Here is a 16820-nt window from a genome sequence, read left to right as displayed (position 1 = left end):
CCATCAAGAATCAAGAGGCTAATATTAAAAGTTTAATTGTAGTAAAATACACAAACTGTGAAGTTTACCACCTTTACCATTTTAAGCATACAGTTTAATCGTGTTAAGTATATTCATACTGTTGTATAATCAATCTTATAATTTTTTCATCTTGCAAAACAAACTGTATACCCATTAAACAACACCTCCCATTTTGCCATCTCATAAGCCCCTGGCAACCACTATATTCTTTCTTTTTTTTAGTAAGTTATTTTTTTAAATTATTTTATTATTATTATTATTTTTTTACTTTACAATATTCTATTGGTTTTGCCATACATCAACATGCATCCGCCACGGGTGCACACGTGTTCCCCATCCTGAACCTCCCTTCCACCTCCCTTCCCATACCATCCCTCTGGGTCATCCCAGTGCACCAGCCCCAAGCTTCCTGTATCCTGCATTGAACCTGGACTGGCGATTCGCTTCTTATATGATATTATACATGTTTAAATACCATTCTTCCAAATCATACCCCCCTCCCTCTCCCACAGAGTCCAAAAGACTGTTCTATACATCTGTGCCTCTTTTGCTGTCTTATATTCTTTATGTATCCATGAATTTAACTACTCTAGGTACCTCATATAAATGGAATTATACAGTATTTGACTTTTTGTGACTGGCTTATTTCACTTAGTATAATGACATCAAGGTCCATCCATATTGTAGCATGTGTCAGAATTTCCTGCCTAAGACTGAATAATATTCTTCTGTCTGTATATACCACATTTTGTTTATCCATTCATCCTTCAATGAACACTTGGATTGCTTTCACCTTTTGGCTATTGTGAATGATGCTTCTATAAACATGGATGTATAAATGTCTCTTCAAGGCTCTGCTTTCAATTCTCTTGGTTGTATATTTGGAAGTGGAATTGCTGAATCATAGGTAATTCTATTTTTATTTTTCTGAGAAACTGCTCTATTTTTTCCATAGTGGCTGTACCATTTTACATTTCCACCAATAGTATACAAGGATTTCAATTTTATACATCCTAATCAGCAGTCTTTGTATGTTTTGAAAGTAGTCATTCTAATGAGTATGGGGTATCTCTTTGTAGGCTTTTATTTTATTTTATTTAAAAATTTTAAAATATTGTATTGGTTTTGCCATATATCAATATGAATCCGCCACAGGTATACATGTGTTCCCCATCCTGAACCCACCTCCCTCCTCCCTCCCTGTACCATCCCTCTGGGTCGTCCCAGTGCACCAGCCCCAAGCATCCAGTATCGTGCCCTGTATACGAGACAGCAAAAGAGACACTGATGTATAGACACTCTTTGTAGGCTTGATTGTATTCCTCTAATGATTAGTTTGAACATCTTGTCATATGCTTTTGGCCATTTATATATCATATATATGGAGAAATATCTATTCAAGTCCTCTGCCCATTTTAAAATCTGGTTTTTATTTTTTATGTTGACATTCTAGATATTAAGATTTCAGATATATGATTTGCAAGTCATATGTTAGTCATACAATTTGCAAATGTTTTCTCCCATTCTTATATTGCTGTTTCACTCTGTTGATTATGTTGTTTGAGGCACAGAAGTTTTAAATTTTGGTGTAGTCCAGTCGTTTTTTTTTTCTTTTGTGGCCTGTGCTTTGGTGTAATATCTATGAAATCATTGTCAAATCCAGTTAAACTTTCCCCCTATGTTCTTTTCCAGAGTTTATAGCTTTAGCTCTTAGTTTAAGTCTTTGTTCAATTTTGAGTTGACTTTTGTATGTGATATAAGGTAAGCATCTAACTTCAGTCTTTTGTACATGGACATCCCGTTTTCCCAAAACCATTTGTTGGAGAGAGTGGCTTTTCCTCATTGCATTGTCTTGGAACCCTTGTGGAAAATCACTTGACCACATATCTGAGGGCTTTATCTGGGCTTTCTATTCCATTGATCCATATGTCTGTCTTATGCCAGTACCACGGTTTTGATTACTGCAGTTTTGTGCTGGTGGTGGTTTAGTCACTAAGTCATGTCCCACTCTTGCAATCCCACGGACTGTAGCCCACCAGGCTCCTCTCTCGGTGGAATTCTCTAGGCAAGAATACTGGAGTAGCCTTGTAATAAACTTTGAAATTAGAGACTTCCAACTTTGCTATTCTTCAAGATTTTTGGCTCTTCGGGGTTTGTTGAGATTCAACATGAATTTTAAGATGGATTTTTTTCTATTTCTACAAAAAATGACTTGGGGATTTTGATAGAGATGGTATTAAACCTGTAAATTGTTTTGGGTAATATTAATATCTTAACAGTATTAAGCCTTCCAATCAACAAACACAGGTTGTCTTCCCACTTACTTGTCTCTTCTTTAATTTATTTCAGTAATATTTTGTAGTTTTCAGTGTACAATTCTTTTGCTCCCTTGGTTATATACATTCTTAAGTATTTTACTCTTTTTCGTGCAGTTGTAAATTGAATTACTTTCTTTTGGGATCATTAATTGTTAGTACATAGGAATGCAGCTTGTTTTTTGTATGTTGATTTTGTATCTTGAAATTTGCTCAATCTGTTTCTTATTTAATTTTTGTGGAGTCTTTGGGATTTTCTACGTATAAGATCATGTGGTCTGCAAACAGATAATTTTATTTCTTCCTTTCCAATTTGCATTCTTTATATTTATTTTTTCCTTTTCTAGTTGCTCTCCCCAGAACTTCCAGTACTATGATGAGTTAAGAGGTGAAAGTGGAGATCTTTTTTACTGAATAAAAAATTATCTATGTCAAAGGGAATACGAATATATAGCAAACTGATTTCGAAGGAAAATTTTGAAGCTGATAAAAGTCAGAAAAAGGATTTCTGTAGGGATATTTTTACACTCTGGGTTGTTTTTCCCTCTCTCTTGTACATGGACAGGAACAATGACCTAAGCCAAAATCGCATTAGACAAATATTCCTGGATGAAGAGATGCTAATCTAGGCACCGAAGATTTAGGGGAAAAAATGGCAAGGTCCCTGATTTCATGGAGCTTAGAGTCTAATTTGGGTGTATGTGGCTTCCCAGGTGGGACTAGTGGTAAAGGACCTGCCTGTCAATGCAAGAGACACAAAAGACGTGGGTTCCATCCCTGAGTTTGGAAGATTTCCTGGAAGAGGGCATGACAACCCATTCCAGTATTCTTGCCTGGGGAATCCCATGGATCAGAGGGTCCTGGCAGGCTACAGTCCACAGAGGTGCAAAGAGATGGACAGGACTGAAATGACTTAGCACACATGCATATGTATGAAGAATCAGATCAGATCAGTCACTCAGTCGTGTCCGACTCTTTGTGACCCCATGAATCGCAGCACACCAGGCTTCCCTGTCTATCACTAACTCCCGGAGTTCACTGAGACTCACGTCCATCGAGTCAGTGATGCCATCCAGCCATCTCATCCTCTGTCGTCCCCTTCTCCTCCTGCCCCCAATCCCTCCCAGCATCAGAGTCTTTTCCAATGAGTCAACTCTTCACATGAGGTGGCCAAAGTACTGGAGTTTCAGCTTTAGCATCATTCCCTCCAAAGAAATCCCAGGGCTGATCTCCTTCAGAATGGACTGGGTGGATCTCCTTGCAGTCCAAGGGACTCTCAAGAGTCTTCTCCAACACCACAGTTCAAAAAGCATCAATTCTTCGGTGCTCAGCCTTCTTCACAATCCAACTCTCACATCCATACATGACTACAGGAAAAACCATAGCCTTGACTGGACCGACCTTTGTTGGCAAAGTAATGTCTCTGCTTTTGAATATGCTATCTAAGTTGGTCATAACTTTCCTTCCAAGGAGTAAGCGTCTTTTAATTTCATGACTGCAGTCACCATCTGCAGTGATTTTGGAGCCCAAAAAAAGAAAATCTGACACTGTTTCCCCATCTATTTCCCATGAAGTGAAGGGACCGGATGCCATAATCTTCGTTTTCTGAATGTTGAGCTTTAAGCCAACTTTTTCACTCTCCACTTTCACTTTCATCAAGAGGCTTTTGAGTTCCTCTTCACTTTCTGCCATAAGGGTGGTGTCATCTGCATATGTGAGGTTATTGATATTTCTCCCAGCAATCTTGATTCCAGCTTGTGCTTCTTCCAGCCCAGCATTTCTCATGATGTACTCTGCATATAAGTTAAATAAGCAGGGTGACAATATACAGCCTTGACATACACCTTTTCCTATTTTGAACCAGTCTGTTGTATATGAAGAATAACTATAATCAAATAAACAAGAAGAAAAATTTTGAAAGTGGTGTGTCCTATACACAACGTACAGCAGGGTTATTATACAGGTAGTGCCTAGTAGATGGTTAAGGATATTTTATCTGAAAAGTTTACACTTGAGCAGTCTTGATGTAAGTGAGAAGTATGCAGCCATGTGAGGACCTGGGAGCAGTGCTCTAGACAGAGGAAGCATCAGACTGGCGTGACTCTGTGGCAGGAGCAAGTTCGTTGTGCTCAAGCACAGCAAAGGGAGAGAAGGCCAGAGAGGGTGAGGCAGAGAGAGTGAGGACACAGTCACAGGAGATGAAGTCAGAGCAGTTACCTGGAGCCGGATCAAACAGGTTCCTGTGATTCAAGGTAAGAATTTATTCTTAGAGTGATGTGATTCAGTCTACATTTTAAAGGCATTTCAGATTTATCTTTGTGTTGCTATACAGGGACTGAGTATGAGAATAATGGGCTGTATGTGTTTTGTTTTCAAGCTGTCTTTACCTTGCACAGTGTTTGTCATCCACTGGGCACAGTAAATCCCGTACCAGACAGAGGCTTGCCTTATTTTTTCATGTTGGGTGCTAGTCACGCTCTCTAAGGCTACTGGGATGGCCAGGGGAGGAGAGAGTGAACAGAGAAGGTGAAGGGGGAAAACCAGAGCTGGGTTCTTGGATGTTGGGACTTTGACTGGAGGTAAATGTAGAGTCAACACCACCAACACCTCCTCTGTATATTTTCCTTCAGTCTATACCATCAGGACGATTCCATCGTAGACCTTCCTTGCCTGAAAGCAAGCCAGAACTGCTGGGCAGACATTGCCCCTGGGAGCAGTCTTCTGCCAATGATGGGCGGGGTGGGGGTGGGGGGCGCGGTGCAGGGGAGGGTTCCAACATAAATATTCCAATTTCATTTCTCTTCAGGTAGAAAAACTCAGATGTGTTCTACACAGTTTTCTAGAATTCCCCAGTAGGATTAAGTCCCAGTTGCCCATAACAGAGTCTTACTTGATAATGCACCATTTACTGGCCTTATCCCTCTGTCTCATTTCCTATTACCAATGCTTTCTGTTGTCACCTCCCAAATTACTTACCCTGATATTCTTGTCTCAAATTCTGCTTATGGGGGTAACCCAATTGTTGTTATTGTTGTTTCAGTCATGTTTGACTCTTTGTGACCCCATTAACTTCCACATACCAGGCTCCTCTGACCTCCACTATTACCCAGAGTTTGCTCAAATTCATGTCCATTGAGTCAGATTGGTGATGCTATCTATCTCATCCTCTGCTGCCACTTTGCCTTCAAGCTTTCCAACATTGGGGTCTTTTCCAATAAGTCAGCTCTTCACATCATGTGGCCAAAGTATTGGAACTTAGGCTTCAGCATCAGTCCCTCCAATTCAGGGTTGATTTTCTTGAGGATTGAGTGGTTTGATCTCCTCTCTCCAAGGAAGTCTCAAGAGTCTTCTACAACACCACAGTTCAAAAGCATCAATTCTTCAGCCCTCAGCCTTCTTTATGGTTCAACTCTTACATTCATACATGACTATTGGAAAAACCATAGCTTTGACTATGTGGGCCTTTGTTGACAAAGTGATGTATATGCTTTTCTTTTTTTTTTAGTTTCCATTTTTTTTTAATTTTATTTTATTTTTAAACTTTACATAATTGTATTAGTTTTGCCAAATATCAAAATGAATCCACGACAGGTATACATGTGTTCCCCATCCTGAACCCTCCTCCCTCCTCCCTCCCCATACCATCCCTCTGGGTCGTCCCAGTGCACTAGCCCCAAGCATCCAGTATCGTGCATCGAACCTGGACTGGCAACTCGTTTCATACATGATATTTTACATGTTTCAATGCCATTCTCCCAAATCTTCCCACCCTCTCCCTCTCCCACAGAGTCCGTAAGACTGTTCTATACATCAGTGTCTCTTTTGCTGTCTCGAACACTGGGTTATTGTTACCATCTTTCTAAATTCCATATATATGTGTTAGTATACTGTATTGGTGTTTTTCTTTCTGGCTTACTTCACTCTGTATAATAGGCTCCAGTTTCATCCACCTCATTAGAACTGATTCAAATGTATTCTTTTTAATGGCTGAGTAATACTCCATTGTGTATATGTACCACTGCTTTCTTATCCATTCATCTGCTGATGGACATCTAGGTTGCTTCCATATCCTGGCTATTATAAACATTGCTGCGATGAACATTGGGGTACATGTGTCTCTTTCCCTTCTGGTTTCCTCAGTGTGTATGCCCAGCAGTGGGATTGCTGGATCATAAGGCAGTTCTATTTCCAGTTTTTAAAGGAATCTCCATACTGTTGTCCATAGTGACTGTACTAGTTTGCATTCCAACCAACAGTGTAAGAGGGTTCCCTTTTCTCCATACCCTCTCCAGCATTTATTATTTGTAGACTTTTGGGTTGCAGCCATTCTGACTGGTGTGAAATGGTACCTCATTGTGGTTTTGATTTGCATTTCTCTGATAATGAGTGATGTTGAGCATCTTTTCATGTGTTTGTTAGCCATCTGTATGTCTTCTTTGGAGAAATGTCTATTTAGTTCTTTGGCCCATTTTTTGATTGGGTCGTTTATTTTTCTGGAGTTGAGCTGTAGGAGTTGCTTGTATATTTTCGAGATTAGTTGTTTGTCAGTTGCTTCATTTGCTATTATTTTCTCCCATTCTGAAGGCTGTCTTTTCACCTTGCTATAGTTTCCTTTGATGTGCAGAAGCTTTTAAGGTTAATTAGGTCCCAATGTAATACACCACATTAACAAATTGAAAAATAAAAACCATATGATTATCTCAATAGATGCAGAGAAAGCCTTTGACAAAATTCAACACCCATTTATGATAAAAACTCTCCAGAAAGCAGGAATAGAAGGAACATACCTCAACATAATAAAAGCTATATATGACAAACCCACAGCAAACATTATCCTCAATGGTGAAAAACTGAAAGCATTTCCTCTAAAGACAGGAACAAGACAAGGGTGCCCACTTTCACCATTACTGTTCAACATAGTTTTGGAAGTTTTGGCCACAGCAATCAGAGCAGAAAAAGAAATAAAAGGAATCCAAATTGGAAAAGAGGAAGTAAAACTCTCACTGTTTGCAGATGACATGATCCTCTACATAGAAAACCCTAAAGACTCCACCAGAAAATTACTAGAACTAATCAATGACTATAGTAAAGTTGCAGGATATAAAATCAACACACAGAAATCCCTTGCATTCCTATACACTAACAATGAGAAAACAGAAAGAGAAATTATGGAAACAATTCCATTCACCATTGCAACGGAAAGAATAAAATACTTAGGAATATATCTACCTAAAGAAACTAAAGACCTATACATAGAAAACTATAAAACACTAGTGAAAGAAATCAAAGAGGACACTAATAGATGGAGAAATATACCATGTTCATGGATTGGAAGAATCAATATAGTGAAAATGAGTATACTACCCAAAGCAATTTATAGATTCAATGCAATCCCTATCAAGCTACCAACAGTATTCTTCACAGAGCTAGAACAAATAATTTCACAATTTGTATGGAAATACAAAAAACCTCGAATAGCCAAAGCGATCCTGAGAAAGAAGAATGGAACTGGAGGAATCAACCTACCTGACTTCAGGCTCTACTACAAAGCCACAGTTATCAAGACAGTATGGTACTGGCACAAAGACAGAAATATAGATCAATGGAACAAAATAGAAAGCCCAGAGATAAATCCACGCACATATGGACACCTTATCTTTGACAAAAGAAGCAAGAATATACAATGGATTAAAGACAATTTCTTTAACAAGTGGTGCTGGGAAATCTGGTCAACCACTTGTAAAAGAATGAAACTAGAACACTTTCTAAACCCATACACAAAAACAAACTCAAAATGGATTAAAGATCTAAACGTAAGACCAGAAACTATAAAACTCCTAGAGGAGAACATAGGCAAAACACTCTCTGACATACATCACAGCAGGATCCTCTATGCTTTTCAATATACTATCTAGGTTTGTCATAACTTTTCTTCCAAGGAGTAAGCATCTTTTAATTTCATAGCTGCAGTAGTAACTGTCTGCAGCAATTTTGGAGCCCAAGAGAAGAAAATCTGTCATTCCTTCGAATTTTCCCCCTTTTATTTGGCATGAAGTGAGGGGACCAGATGCCATGACCCTAGTTATTTTCATGTTGAGTTTCAAGCTAGTTTTTTCACTCTCTTCTTTCACCCTCATTAAGAGGCTCTTTAGTTTCTCTTCAGTTTCTGCCATTAAAGTGGTATCATCTGCATATCTGAGGTTGTTGATATTTCTCCTGGCAATCTTGATTCCAGCTTGTGATTCATCCAACCCAGCATTTTGCATGATGTAATTGGTGCAGAAGTTAAATAAGCAGGGTGACAATATACAGCCTTGATGTACTCCTTTCCCAATTTTGAACCAGTCTGTTGTTCCATGTTTGATTCTAACAAACATGTTGCTTCTTGACCTGCATACAAGTTTCTCAAGAGACAGGTAAGATGGTCTGATACTCCCATCTCTTTAAGAATTTCCCACAATTTGTTGGGATCCACACAGTCAAAGGCTTTAGTATAGGCAATGAAGCAGAAACAGATGTTTTTCTGGAACTCCCTTGCTTTCTCCATGATCCAGTAAATGTTGGCAGTTTGATCTCTTGTTCCTCTGGTGTTTGAAACCCAGTTTGTACATCTGGAAATTCTCAGTTCATGTACTGCTTAAGAGTAACTTGAAGGATTTTGAGCATAACCTTAATAGCATGTGAAATAAGTTCAACTCTATGGTATTTTGAACATTCTTTGGCATTCCCCTTCTTTGGGATTGGAATGAAAACTGACTTTTTCCAGTCCTGTGGCCACTGCTGAGTGTTCCAAATTTGCTGACACATTCAGTGTAGCACTTTAACAACATCATCTTTTAGGAATTTAAATAGATCAGTTGGAATTCTATCACCTCCACTAGACTTGTTTGTAATAGTGTCTCCTAAGGCCCACTTGGCCTCACACTCCAGGATGTCTGGCTCTGGGTGAGTGACCACACCATCATGGTCATCCCTGTCTTTAAGACCTTTTTTTGTATAGTTCTTCAGTGTTTTCTCGCCACCTCTTCTTAATCTCTTCTGCTTATGTTACATCCTTACTATTTCTGTCCTTTATTATGCCCATCCTTGCTTGAAATGTTCCCTTGATATCTCTAGTTTTCTTGAAGAGATCTCCAGTCTTTCCCATTCTATTGTTTTCCTCTCTTTCTTTGCATTGTTCATTTAAGGAGGCCTTTTTATCTTTCCTCGCTATTTTCTAAAACTGCATTCAGTTGGGTATATCCTATTACAACATAGGGTATCCAGCCAAAATCCTGCTAATGTTTATTCTATTGGCTACTGGGATTGTGTCAGAGTATCTTTTTATTGAGTGCTTCATAAACCTGTTTCTATGGGTTCCTAAACATAGAAGGCCACATGAAACCTTAGCTTTGACTTGTGAAAGATTTTAAATTTACAAATTGCTACTGCAGATTGGTTACAGGTAGACAGAAAGAAGTGAACCATCTTTGTCTGCATTTTTCTCATTATTTGTATCTGCAGTATTCACTATGTCTGACCATCTGAGGCACTCAAAAAATATTTATTGAATGAGTAACATGGGGAATATGGTGAGATGGGGTGAGATGAAATGTTCATACTTTGTTATTTCTTAGACTCTTAGAAAGCTCAGGGTAATAGACAGCCTTCCCAAATTCCCCTTCATTTTACCTCTTTGCACCCAAACTGCAACACAGAACTGGGGGCTGGGAATGAATGTTGGGGCTGTGACATTCACTTAATTTTTCTCTCTTAATTTATCTGAGCTTAGCTTTCGATTAGCTTATTAAGCAAATATTAGTCAGTACTTACTAAGTTTTAAGTGCTTTGTTGAGGATGTGGAGATATGTGGGCTAGCAAAGAGGCACAATCCTCTCCCTTTTAAAATACAAAGATTATTGAGGGTAGAGATACTGCACAAAGTCTTACACAATTCACTGTTTCATTATAGTCATATTAAATACTAGGAAGTAAAAGTACAGTATACTGTGGACCATACAACTACAGACCTAATCTAGTCCAGAAAAGAGAAAAGGCTTATTTGAGGAAGTGACTTTTAAACTGAAACCTATAAAACAAAGTAATTGAATTAAATGTTTTGCTACTTCCTCTTTGGCTTTGAAATTCTGTGACCATATCCCCACTTTAAACAGGGTTAAACTGTTTATGCTAATATCTAGGCACAGTGGGTCCTGGTTTAAGGTATGAAGCCAACTTTTCTACTCTGAACAAAAGGCACACAGGGTCCTGGCCCAGGTTGCCAAACACTGTTCCCTATTAAGGATGGATATTTTAAACAGATGAGGTTGGAATGTCTCTGTACCTGCTCCCCCAGTTTTCCTAACTTCCTGGGTGTGTACTCTTTTTGATCTGCTTTGCCTCCTCTGTTAACCCATTAACACATCTCTAGTCTGAATACTGAAGGGATCTGAGTAACGACAAATGCACACTTTCAGTGATAGAGCTTACATTTTGTTCTTTTAAAATTTTTAAATTGAAGTATAGTTAGTTTACAATTTTGTGTTAATTACTGCTGTACAGCAAAGTGATTCAGTTATAATATGCATTATTTTTTTATTCTTTTTCTATTCCATTCATCATGGTTTATCTGTGCTATCAGTAGGACCTTGCCGTTTATCCATTTTAGATATAAAAGTTCACATCAGCTAACCCAACCTCCCACTGCACCCCTCCCCCAACCTCCTCCCCCTTGACAACCACTACTCTGTTCTCTAAGTCCGCGATCCTGTGTCTGTTTCACAGACAGGTTGATCTGTGTCATATTTTATGTTCCACTTGTAAGTGATATCATACGGTATTCGTCTTTCTTTTTCTGACTTCACTTAGTGTGATAATCTCTAGTTGCATGGAGCACATATTCTGAATTTGAAAGAATAGAGTCAGGGAATTCTACCATGTAGTCTCTCTTTACATATCGGTGAAGATGCAAGCAGCTATAAAATATGTCATTTTCTGGGTTTTCTTCTTTCTGTGGCCACGTCCCACTACTCACTATTATAAAATGTTCAGCCACAGAGATGGGTCTGTAAGATCTCTTCTCCTCTAGGGCTGAGACAACACAGCTGGGTACTGTTCACCAGTTCTGGCAGAGTTCTTCCTGGATGGTTTCTTATGAAATCTTGGAAAAGGATATATTAATCCAGCTGTTTTCTGACTTTTGAATCTTTCTTATAATTTTCTGATTGTGTAAGCCACTGATTGAATAATCCCACATGGAGAGCTCATTCTGTTCTTTGAATGGCTCCATCCATGTACTCAGGCAATACCTATGCCCCTATCGTGTTTTCTAATCACTCCTGTTTATTCCCTGTACTTGGCTGAAACAGGTATGCAGATGGAATTTTGGCCCATTTTATTATATGGCATTTAAACAACACTGAAAGCTTCTTTCCTGGCATAGTGATGTATAAAACAAACAACCCGTCCACAAAAATTGTGTAAATACTAACGTCCTGGCCAGTTAGTAAAACTCAAGAAGTCAAACAAAAACAGAAACAAACCAAAAAAAAAAAAAAAAAACCCCACAAAACCTAAAATACCACCTTCAAATCAACCCAAGAATGTGCTTCTTTCATTGCGAACATTTCAGCAGGGTTTATTTCCTATCCAAGGACGATGTTGGGGAACCCTGTATTCATCTCCCAAACCACACATGGAGATTGCACCTTGCAGCAAGCACGAGGGTTAATGAAGTCAGGAAGAGGAAGAAAAGTCCTGTGTGGGAAGTAATGCTGAATTGCTGCTCCCCTTGGTTCAGTGGTGGAAGCAGAAGGAGCGATGCCCTTCATTGGAGAGACATCAGCCAGGTCCAGTGTCTTTTTTGGGGGAAGCGGGGGAGGAATTTTTTTTTTTTTTTTTAATAAGGAACACTTCATGAATTTGTATGTCATCCTTGCATGGGGGCTGTGCTAATATTCTCTGTATCGGTCCAATTTTAGTGTATGTGCTGCTGAAGCGAACACTCCTCTGTCTTTTAAAACCAACCAGTTCTCTCTCACATTAGTGGGGTAAAGGCATATGTTTGGTGAGAAATAATGAGGTATACTTGGAACATCCTATATACTTGCAGCTAAGAATGGCTGTCCTAAAAATGAATATATGTTAATTACATCTATTAAAACAATGAAGTACAAAAATATAAACAATAGATACCTCTTATTAAATGTTGTTCAAGACGTTTATATCTTTTTCTCTGCTTTTTTTTTTTTTTTTAAGGGCCTCAGAGTTCAGAGCCCGAGTCCTGCTCTGATACTGAGAGTCGCTGCTTGACTTCAGACACGTGGCTTAACTATGTTGTCTCAGTTTCCTAGTAAAGAGGAAATAAATAATCCTTATCCATGCATTTTTAAAAACAATGTAGCTCTTTAGATCTAGAGAGGAAACATTTACATTACAACACTAGCTCTTAATCTTTGACGTGTGCAGTTGTTCTCAGGATTATGCTAATATCTAGTTTTTACTAAAGCACCTATGAGCCAATATCCTTGCACCATTCCATTTAATCCTCAACCCTTAAGGTAATATAATATTTCCTTCATTTTATAAATGTGGAAACTAAAGTTTTATGAAGTTAAGCAAACTGCTCCAGTTTGCACAATTAGCAAGCAGCAGAACCAGGCTTTGAGCTCAGGTGAAGTGACTCAGAGTTCAAGCCTAAGAGGTGCCTGTCCCACATCCAGTTTTTGGGTAAGTGAAGGGGACCAACACGGAGGAGAGCATGGTGAGGTGGTAGACATTGGGTCTCTCAAAGACTTACATCTGTAAGAAGTGACATCTAAATGAGGCTGCTGGAAGGACAAGTGGAAAGATAACAAATCAAGCGGTGGTGGGGGCTGAAGATAGCAGGAAAAGGCAGTTTGTGATATATCCGTACAGATGGAGTGTGAGGCCATGGGTGGAGAGGAGTGATGAGACAGATGGTACTTTCCAGAGAGGGCTGCAACCATACCTCTTACCTCTTCGATGCTCTTCTACAGACTGGTGGCTCCCCAGTCACCAGGTGGAGTCTGAGCCCCCCACTTGTAACCAATATAAAGTGATGGAAGTGACAGTGAGTGTTTTCTGTGGCTAGGTCACAAAGGGGAAACACAGCTCCTGCATCGCTAGCTGGGACATCCACCTTTAAAAAAATTAATGTATTTGTGGCCATATGGGGCCTTAGTTTGGAGAAGGCAATGGCACCCCACTCCAGTACTCTTGCCTGGAAAATCCCATGGATGGAGGAGCCTGGTAGGCAGCAGTCCATGGGTCGCTAAGAGTCAGACACGACTGAGCGACTTCACTTTCACTTTTCACTTTCATGCATTGGAGAAGGAAATGGCAACCCACTCCAGTGTTCTTGCCTGGAGAATCCCAGGGATGGGGGAGCCTGGTGGGCTGCCATCTGTGGGGTTGCACAGAGTCAGACATGACTGAAGTGACTTAGCAAGGGGCCTTAGTTGCAGCATGCGGTGTTTTGTTTCTGCATACAGGATCTTTCACCATGGTGTGCTGGCTTCTCTCTTGTTGTGGTGTGAGCTCTAGAGCATGTGGGCTCCAGAGTGGACAGGCTTAGTAGTTGCATTGTGGCTTAGTTGCCACACTACATGTGGGATCTTAGTTCCCTGACCAGGAATCGAACTGTGTCTTCTGCATTGGAAGGCAGATTCTTAACCACTGGACCACCAGGGAAGTCCTGGGACATCCACCTTCGGATTCCTGACCTCCATGGAAGAAGTACAACGGCCCTGAGCTTGCCATGTTGTGAGGAAGTCCAGAACACATGGAAAAGCTTTTTGTAGGTACTCTGGCTGACAGTCTCAGACGAGGTTCCAGCCAATGGACGTGTGACATCATCACAGACACCAACCACCGACCATATAAGAGTGGAGATGCTTCCAGATGATTCCAACCACCAGTTGTTAACTCCCTCCAACCTTTAAGTGTACCCAGCTGAGTCCCCAGACATCATATAGCAGAAACAGCTGTCGTTTCAGTGCCCTGAGTTCCTGACCAAACAATGGTTGTTTTATGCCACTAAATTCTGGGATGACTTGTTAGACAGTACAGTAACTGGAACAGGTGGTTGTATTGTGTAAGCAACTGACTAAATGTGTCTGGAGTTCAGAAGAGAGATCTGGACTGGAAATTTAGTCCCTGGATTTTCTACAGGGTAGATGATAGCTGAGGCCTTAAAAAGACATCTAGAGGAGTGTGTACAATTAAAATAGAAGGGGGGTTAACAATGTAACTCTGGGATTATCAATATTGAAGAGGCAGAAAAAGGACAAGGAACAAAAAGAGACCCAGAAGGAGGCATCAGAAGAAGGAGCAAAACCAGGAGGGCAAAGGATGAGAATGTTTCATGAAACACGAAGAGATCAACACCCTTAGATGCTGCAGAGAGAGCCCTGCAAACATGAGCATGGGTTAACTAACAACAAACAGGTGCCTTTGTCCAGGGCAGTTTCAGAAAGAAGTGAGGATGAAGGCCAGGCTAGGGTGTGGTGAAGCGTGGGTGCCTTGCAGAGACAGTGCTTAATAAATCTTTGTGGAATGAATGAATGTGAGGTGATGAGATAGGGGCAAGATGGTTGTAGATGGAAGAAACGAGAAATAACTGGCAGAAAGTGAAGCTCCAGGGACTCTTGGTGAGAGGGAAGAGAGAAGAGGTTTTAGTCTTCAGAGTGAAGCTGCAGCCTCTGGCTCGCTCAGCAGCTTGGGTGACGTGTGTGGAGCTCACTGCACACAGGCACACACACAGCGCCCCTAAAGTTCCAGGGGTCCTTTCCACCACAGCCCAGCCCTGCCTGGGTGACAGGGACACTGGCGAGCTGCCAGCACTTCCCAGAACGTGCCAGTTTTTTGTTTAACAAAAGGGTAGGGATTGCGGGAGGAGAGAGCAGTCAGCCAACTATAAAAGAGGTCACAGACTGTGGACTAAGATACAAGTGCCTCGGAAAAAGTTAAGAACGTCTATTCCGACAGCGCCTTTCTTCTGCCAAAAGCCTATCACACTTTGTAATTCAGATTTGTTCTCCCAACTACCCAATCCAGCCCAAACATGGCACTTCCTGTATAAGTATACTGGAAGAGTCAAGGTAGAGGAGAAGCAGGACAGTCCTTTCAGATAACTTTATTCTGATTGTTCACCTACAACCAGATTTAGAACCAAAGACTTTTCATTGACTTTACAGTTTAGATTTTCTTTATTGTCAATTTATGCTGGTTTTGAGGTAAATTTGCCTGCCACAGATTCCTGACAAGTGGCTTAGGGATGTGTTATGCCAACAACCTGATGTTTACTGAGTAGGGAGAATCCTTGTCTAAACATACATTGTAATACAGCATTAAAGAAACAATACTTTAATTCTGCTGCCATTCCATCTCACTGATTCTCTGTCAGGCTAAGGTCTATTCTGGGCTGGAGAAATTCTAGGTCAATGGAAAATTATGAAAGCTTGAAGCAAGTTAGGAAAATGAGTGAATTATGGCTTTTTGCCAAATCGTGTGCCTAAGAGGCCAACTTGGACTAACCAGGACAGAAAAATCTATTTTAAAACTATCATTAAAGCTCTCTTGTATTATATTGGCTTGCCAAATACTACAGGGAGTTAGGTTCCTCCAGGCTCTTATATTCCAAAGCAGCTTCTTAGGAGAAACATTTCGAATCTCTATTAACATCAAGTAATCGGTTAGTTCTAAAGAAGAATGCGTCTGAATCTCCTCCCCATGGACTGTAGCCCACCAGGCTCCTCTGTCCATGGAATATTCCAGGCAAGAAATACTGGAATGGGTTGCCATTTCCTACTCCAGGGGATCTTCCCAACCCAGGGATCAAAACTTAGTCTCTTGTATCTCCTGCATTGGCAGGCAGATTCTTTAGCACTGCGTCACCTGGGAATCAGAAGCCCATGTTTAGGCTGCAAGAAAAGATGGGAGTCCTACCAAAGCTATGGTGTCTGCAATTGTGCCTGCTACCCAGTATTTCACTAACAGTGGGGCCCTCTTTCCTAGCACTGAGTGGGGGCGTCACGCCTGTCTCTCAAATGGTTAACATGGTGAGGGCCATCACTTTATAACAGTATTATTTCCCAAACTCCCTTCAATTTTTCTTGGGCTGTTTAATGTGAAAACTCATTTATAAGGAGTTCCCTATAAATATTTAGTGAAAATGAAAGTATTGAGCAGGTGGCCAAAAAATTGTTCTTCAAAGCAATTTTAAATTCATGAGCATCTGAGTTTGATTGTCTAGTTTGCCAGTTATTTAGGCTCTTTAGCTCTAAGCTCTCTAACTGTTCACCTGCTTACACGTTATTTTAGTCCTAATGAGCAGCTCGACCTGAAGAGGGTCACGGGACATGGGAAGAAATGCAAGTAGAAGCAGTTGGTTCTCCTGCTGTCCTTCTTCTTGGTTTGATGGGAGTGAGACTCAGGTTTAGAGATTATGCTTGGGTTTTCTGGTGACTTTTTATTTTATTATTA

At 40.3% G+C, this 16820-nt stretch overlaps 1 non-coding gene across 1 annotated transcript; it reads right to left on the bottom strand.

Annotated features, from left to right (window-relative positions):
- Positions 1-12212: 12212 nt before the first annotated feature.
- On the bottom strand, positions 12213-12319 carry LOC113906105. Its single transcript, XR_003514794.1, has one exon. It is a non-coding gene; the product is annotated as a U6 spliceosomal RNA (small nuclear RNA).
- Positions 12320-16820: the final 4501 nt, after the last annotated feature.

Source organism: Bos indicus x Bos taurus, chromosome 15 (genome assembly GCF_003369695.1).
Source record: "Bos indicus x Bos taurus breed Angus x Brahman F1 hybrid chromosome 15, Bos_hybrid_MaternalHap_v2.0, whole genome shotgun sequence".
In the NCBI taxonomy this organism is placed as follows: domain Eukaryota; kingdom Metazoa; phylum Chordata; class Mammalia; order Artiodactyla; family Bovidae; genus Bos; species Bos indicus x Bos taurus.
This window is presented reverse-complemented; position numbering and strand designations above follow the sequence as displayed.